The sequence below is a fragment of the Mandrillus leucophaeus genome, unplaced genomic scaffold (genome assembly GCF_000951045.1).
Source record: "Mandrillus leucophaeus isolate KB7577 unplaced genomic scaffold, Mleu.le_1.0 Scaffold359, whole genome shotgun sequence".
Taxonomy (NCBI): domain Eukaryota; kingdom Metazoa; phylum Chordata; class Mammalia; order Primates; family Cercopithecidae; genus Mandrillus; species Mandrillus leucophaeus.
In genome coordinates this window covers 2015357-2023105 of record NW_012103798.1, presented here as the reverse complement: position 1 = coordinate 2023105, position 7749 = coordinate 2015357, and positions in this window count along the sequence as shown.

The window sequence follows — 7749 nt, the reverse complement described above, 5'->3', positions numbered from 1 at the left end:
CCACCCGGAGCACTGCTGCCCGAATAGCGCCCCCTCACCTCCGACGCCCACCGTGGCCGGGGGCGGGTGTGGGCGCCCCACCTGGTCACCAGCTTTCATCATTAACCCTTGCGCGCTCCTTCCCAAAGAGTACACAACCCAACCCCACCTGATGAAAGGGATGTTTGGTCTGGGGAGTGCGGGAAGAGAAGAGAAGGTGACCGTGGCCAGGGGCTCAGAGAGGGGTGTTGAGGGTGGGAGAAACCCGAGAGGTACTCATAGCTGTCAATGCGAGGAATTAACGCTGTCGCTCAGGGAGAAGACACTTCTGGGGCTCCCTGGGACTCGGGCCATGCTTGGCGTCTACACCACGTCTGGTCTGCTGATATACAAGCATTTCCCGCAGGTGTTAGTTAGTCCTTGCAACTTGTCTAGAAAACTGGGAATCTTTTTTTATGAAATAACAAGAAAATTAGTTCCTGGCAGGTGGTATATGAAGTGATTATCCAGGTTTTGCAGACGGAAAGACTCATAAGTGTTCAAGCCCTCAAGTCTGACTGTCCCTACGGACCTTCCATCCTGCCACTGAAAAATGTCAAAGGCTTGGAAGACTCAGCTGCACACAGCACGCTTATTTTACCAATTCCAAATGCTCTGAGGAGAAATGATTTTCTCTTTATTGCCAAAAATATCAGTAGGGAAGTCCTTCAAACTGTAAATATCTGGACGAGTGAAAGTCTTAGCTACAGTCTAGAGTCTTTCCATTTGAGCAGAACGTCCTTGAAACTGTGTGTTCAGAGCGAACACCCTCTCCTCACGTGTGTGTCTCTTCTGCCTTAGCCAGAGACCCAGTGGGTTAGGGTCAGTGAGCAGTGGAGACAATTCCTCTGTTCATAGTCTGCAGACACAGTTTCCTGCAAAAAAAAAATGATAATAATTTTCTAAGTTTCATCTCAGAAATGAAAAGGTGGAGGTGGGGGGTTAGTAGAGAGGTGGGTCAGCTCATCAGCTTAGAGGTCATTTAGGTCCACCTTCCGTACAGAGCTGGCTTAAGACATCCCTGCCAGGTTTCATATCACTAAAGCTTAGGGAGAAGAAAAAAAAGAGAAAAATAAGTCGACTTCAATGCTCCTCCCAGAAACCTCCAAAGAACCTATTGCACCATCCTGCCTCCAAGCATTTTCCACATTGTGTGTGGGCCCTTAAGAAGGAAGAAATACGCAAACTTTTTTTCTAAAAGGTAAATTAGGTTTAAGCACATGAAAACACAATATTAAATTTTACAATATGTTTTGGGTTTTCATCCAAACACAAAGCTTAGCACGGAATCTTCAGAGTGGAGTGAATCTGAGATTATTGTGGCTGGAAGGAGAGTTTATAAAGAAACCAATTTCCTCCTACACCTGTTTTCTGGGCTAGGAAAAATGGAAGGGTGGAAAGAGCTAAAGGTCAGAAGGAACTGAAAGGAAAAACTAGCACTAGTGCAATGATGGGGAGCTATCCATTTAAAGCAAAAATGAAAGCGTTATGCCTTTACATCCCCCACATGAAATAATATTCAGCACACTTTTTTTAGTTTTATTATTTCTGTGGCAAAATTATATCAAATGCATGTATTTCACATGGTAAAATGTGTTCACATATAATTTTAAATATCACTTTTGTTTAAAGTTTCTATAAAAGATAAACTTTCCCATATTACATATATTATATATTTTGATAATAGCCATCATAATCCATAGCACATTAATATATATATCAGTAAGAGAGAAATTAGGAAACAATTCAAGCAGAAACCTTCCAGTGTAACAGGAATATATATACACATACATACACACACATATATATGCATAGACTTTAAAAACAAGTGGTTTTGTCCCATTGCTTATAACTTATCTTGCCATAATTAATGTACTTAAATTATAAACAACAATTACTGTGTAAGTCATTGCCTTCTTCCTACTTTTGTTTTATTTTCAGAAATCTCCATAGAAGTAGATAAAAATGTATTTAACTGGATCTGATCATTCATATAAACAGTAAATTCAGCATAAATTTAAATACTACAATGTAAACATACCCACAAGAGTCTATGTTTACTTTTGAAAAGTAAAAATTTTCAGACTGACCTGGAAATAAATTTTAAAATAGCAAAGCACTTACAAATCTCTCTATAATCATCTGTAATAGGATGACCAAAATAGTAAATGCCAGCAAGTGCTATAATCTAGGACACACTTTTCTTTTAATGGAAGGAACTGAAATCCTACAATTATAAATTGACAAACTGTCAAAGGTAAATTTCTGCTAGTCATGAGCACTCTTTGGCATATATGATAAAAGATGTTTTAATCTTTCAATAGTCATTTTAGACATTATTAACAATTTACAGAAATTATTTTGAAGAACAAATAATTTTTTTTTGAGACAAAGTCTTACTCTGTCACCCAGGCTGGAGTGCAATGGTGCGATCTCGGCTCACTGCAACCTCCACCTCCTGGGTTCAAGTGATTCTCGTGCCTCAGCCTCCTGAGTAGCTAGGATTACAGGCACCCGCCACCACGCCCGGCTAATTTTTTTGTATTTTTGGTAGAGATGGGGTTTCACCATGTTGGCCAGGCTGGTCTCGAACTCCTGACCTCAGGTGATCCACCCACCTCGGCCTCCCAAAGTGCTGGTACTACAGGCATGAGCCACCACACTCGGCAGAAGGAAGGATAATTTTTAAAGCATTTTTATGTTTGCATGTTTAGTCTACCAGTTTTCACAGACCCAAATATTCAAATTTACAAAATATGAGCTGCAATGTATGCCTCAAATCTATTCTGAAAGAATAAAGAAAAGACATAACTTAATAAATGAAGATTGAAGGTGGTTATTTGATTCATAAAATAGTTTATCATGATAGCCCTTCACATAGCCAGTTTCCCTAGTAAAATTATAATTCGATTTATTATAAAACAAAATTAGTTTTTTGGGCAGCTTTTCAGGAATTTTTTAATGCATCAAGCACAGGGTATCGATCTGTGATTCCAGATGAGTTTTGTTATATGAGCCATATGTATTTTGATCATCTGATCATATCAGATTAGCTATTTATACTAATTGAGTATACAATGAGTTATTCATGTTGTTGTTGTTTTTTTTTAAAAAAAAAGTCAAATCATTTGTAACGTAGTTCATGGGATGATCACTTACAGTCCTTGTGTCTGATGCTAGAATAGCTATACCAAGTAATAACATTAAAACTAAATATGATCACTGGGTATAAATTTTATTCAAAAATAAGCAGTCTGAAAATACCACATCAGTCTATACACTTTGGAAGGATTAGAAAAATAAAATCCATGGAATCTAGTCTTCAGTACTTTAATTAGCAGATAGGGATCAGAAAATCTGGGCTTTAGTCCTCTTTTTATGGCAGGACAAAGGCACCTAATCTTTCTATTCACCTATTTGAAGTTACCACTGAAAGATGTTGAAAGAAGGGGAAATGATCCTTTTTCCCCTCTGGGAAATTAATATAGTGTACCTATCTCCTTGGGCTAAGAGTAATTTGGCCGCTTGGAGAGCCAAGAATATTTAAGCTTTTATAGTCAAGAGCCAATGTTACTTTGTACAAACACCAGCACTGTTTACAAAGAGTTGACCCCAAGAAATTTAAACAGTGTTAGTGTTTAAAAGCATCTGGCTTCTAGCCAACCAGGTGATAAGAAATGGCATCTGAGAAGGAAAAAGCATGCTCTTAATATTCCATTTTCAGGGAAGTTGTTTTGAGTATTTAACTGCCAAGTCATCAGCCACCCCATTTGGAATGCTGACACAGCCTTTCTGTTTCAATTGTAGGCAATGGCAGACATTGCTAATTTACCTTTCAGTTCAAAGGGGCTAGGTGTCTGTATGAGAAGTCAGGGCAGAGTCCACTCTCTTCATTGACCTCAGGTGCCAGCCTACATCCCAGGACTAATTTTGAGGCTCGACTCTTTGGAAAGGCACTGAACCTCTTTGGAGAAAGTCTTAAGTAATTTCAACATATGTATTCAAATGTTAGAATTTGTCTTTGATCTCTGTGTGTGTGTGTGTGTGTGTGTGTGTCTGTCTCTGTTTCTCCCTGTGTCTCCCTCTCTCTCAGTCTGTCTGTTTTTCTGTCTTTGTCTTTCTGAGTCTGTGTGTGTCTGTTTGTCTATCTCTCTGTATGTTTCTCTCTGTCTCTGTCTTTCTCTTTCTCCCTCACCCTACAGCATTATACTGTACTCAGCAGTACAGCATAGTGGTTTAAAGCATGGACTTTGGAGCAGACTGCCAGGAGTCATTTCCGACCTCATCATTTTCTAGCTGTGTGACCTTGGGTAAATCTTTTGAAATCTCTATGACTCAATTTTCTCATCTCTAAAATAGAAATATACACCTATTGTACCTATATCGTGGAACTATCATGAGAAGTAAATAAGTTTATATTTGTAAAGATCTTATAACTGTGACTGGCATATAGTAAGCATCATAAATATTAGCTACCAGTACTATTTTTTATGCAGACATAGAACCCTTTGAGCTTCAGTTTCCTCCTCTGTAAAATGGGCTTATACTCTACTTCATAGTATTGCTGTGATGGTTAAGTGAGACCACATATTAACATATTTTATGAAGGCCTGGCATGTCATGTATACACAATAAATATTAATTTTCTTCTCCTAGCCCCACCCCGCTCTGTCCATTGTTTTTTACTGGAGTTGATTCACACTTTCACTTTTCATTCACACTCTCAGAACTTTACTGTGGCAATTGCTTTTACAGGTCTCCTTTAATTCTTTCAACCATGAGCAATGATCCCATGAGGCAGACCTTGTGTGCCAATGGAATCAGTGGCTTCAGAAGTTCAGTGCTTTGCAGAAAGAGAAGCTGCTCAAGATCAGCAGTTCTTGTCCTTTAAAGAAGCGTGAGCACAGGAAGAGCTGACTTCAGACTGGGAAAGGGACCAAGGCTGTTAGTCCCCAGGGGTGGGAGGCACTCAGGTCCTGCTTGGTGAAGTGGAGCAACCTCAGAGGGATCACAGTGTGACGCCCCATGGGAGGCAGGGCCATTAGCCACTAGGCTTCCCAGCTTCAGCAGATATTCTGGTGCCTCCCACCTTGTCCAGAAGCAGCAGAGTCCCCAGCCCCAGAAGGATCACCTGTGGGCTTGACTATTGCACATTTCAGCAACGCCCAGTAGACTGAAGATCAGACCTCCCTGATGCTGAGCTAAGCCAAATATCTCCCCTGACTACATAAGTCTGCAGCAGGGGAGCCCCAACAAGACTGAGATTGCATTTTCCACTATTTTTATGAGGAATAGGGACTCAGAGTAAGATTTACAGTAATTTAAAGCAAATAAAGATTCTTTTAAACCCTTTTGAACAGCTGTGTTGGTGGTTATACATTCAAACCTGCTACATATTCATTTTACAAATAAGCCTTTCTGTAATTTAAACGTCTAAAAATGCCATGCACACCACGGCCTCAAACCTGCTGCATATTATTTGTCACACAAGCTTTCTGTAACATTAACTGCTAAAAATGCCAACCCTGCTGTGGTAGTCATTGTTACTGTTTGCCAAGTAGTCATGGTTCTCCCCCATTTTAGGCATACCACAGGACTGCACTTCCTGCCCCCTTGTGGTTGTAGGGGGGCTATGTGACTAATTCTGGTTGTGAACAAAAAAACAATTATCATCTCAGTCAGAGCTAATACTAGACACTCAAGGGTTTTCTCTTTTTCCCTCTGACCCCATGACCATCAGCATTCAGGATGACTCTGATACATAAAAAGTAACGTTACTAAACACTGTAATTGAAGAGTTTTAATTCCTTCCATAAACACTACATTTAATTTTCAAATTCTATTCTCTTTATCCTTTGTTTTCCAAAGACATACTATGTATGTCTAAGATCACTAGTTCTCGAAGCAATTCATCAATAAATCATACAGAAGACAAAACAAATTGTTGGAAAGAAACATTATGAGTGGCACAGAAAATCAGAGAGAACAGAAAATTTAAAACTCGTTAGAATGCATCCATAAAACAGAGACTCCAGAATACACGTTCAATACATCCACATCTTGAGTGACAACTATTGCCAAAAGCAATTTCAGAAATGACTTTGTCTTTAATTTCAAGAACTATCAATCTGCAGGAAGTATATTAACAAGGTTTTATTTCATCATTATTTTCAGTATCTGTGATTTCCATCAATAGAACTTGCTCTTTAAATGCCCTGAAATAATACAGAGGTACAAAAGTGGACATTTGTCCTTTTTTTTTTTTCTTTTTTAGTACCCAGCTGATGCTAGAGGAGGCTCCTAACAGAAAGAGCATACCTTTCAAGAGAGAAGCTAAAAAGATTGCACCAAATAACTTTCATGCTCCAATTCATTTTCTTTTGTCTAACCTTTGCAGTGTCCACCCTGTATGGATTGCCATTGATTCACCTAGACGCAGCCTGACAGCACCTCACCTCATGCCAATGCTGGGCACTTCTAACCTCCTGCACCAGCATTTCCTTGCTGGTGCTGAGACATGAAAGTGCATCTGCTTGGCTCAAGCACGAACAACCTGAAAGTGCAGGGGACAGATGTCACAGTGGGCAAACCTGTGACCATGGGAAACAGGAGCTAGGGTATAAATTCTCCATCCCATTCTGAATGGACTTCCCTGAGAAGCTGTCACTTATGCAGCCTCTTGCCCACAAGACTGTACAATTAGTCAGACTGCTCAGTCTTAATGCTAAACTATGGTCAGCTCAGTCACATGCCCTCATATATATACACTAGTACATAAACCCCTGCCTCTGCCTCAGGCTCTCTTTTCCAAAGAGCTCAGGTTAAGATGCCAATTTTCCTAGTCTCCCCACTTGGTCACTGGCACATATCCCTGCTCCACCAATCACAGCACCCATTCCAAATTTTTATTTATTTATTTATTTATTGAGATGGAGTCTGGCTTTGTCACCCAGGCTGGAGTGCAGTGGCGCGATCTCGGCTCACTGCAAGCTCCGCCTTCCGGGTTCACGCCATTCTCCTGCCTCAGCCTCCCGAGTAGCTGGGACTACCGGCGCCCGCCACCACGCCCGGCTAATTTTGTGTATTTTTAGTAGAGATGGGGTTTCACTGTGTTAGCCAGGTTGGTCTCGATCTCCTGACCTCGTGATCCGACCGCCTTGGCCTCCCAAAGTGCTGGGATTACAGGTGTGAGCCATCGCGCGCGGTCCCATTCCAAATTTTGAATGGGAAGCCAAGTGGAGAAATCCTGGCCATGTTTGCAATGGATATCAGCAGCTGTAACAGTAGTTGCAGCCACACTTTCCATTGTCCATTTCAGTGATATGGACTGTATAAACCTTGAGTTAAATATTTCCATTGTGGAAATTATGGGTTTGATTCTCCCCTGTTATCCATAAATGTATAACAGAACTTGTTATAGTCCCCCGGGCTACCCCATAGCATTATCCCAGGAAGGGTCAATTGCATTACAGTCTATCTCACTGGAACTTCTCCAGTTGTGCTGTGAAAAAAACAAAGTCCTCTTCTGAATTCCAAAGGGGAAAAGAGCCTCAAGTAACATTTAAAGTCTCTACTAGTTCTATATTCCTGTGCCACCCAGATATTCATCATAGCATCACTGGTAATAATAAAATAATGTAATCAACTCAAATGTCCCAAAAATAGGAAAATGGTTTAGTAAATCACAATGTATCCACTGGGTAGAATACACTTTAGATATTAAAATTATGG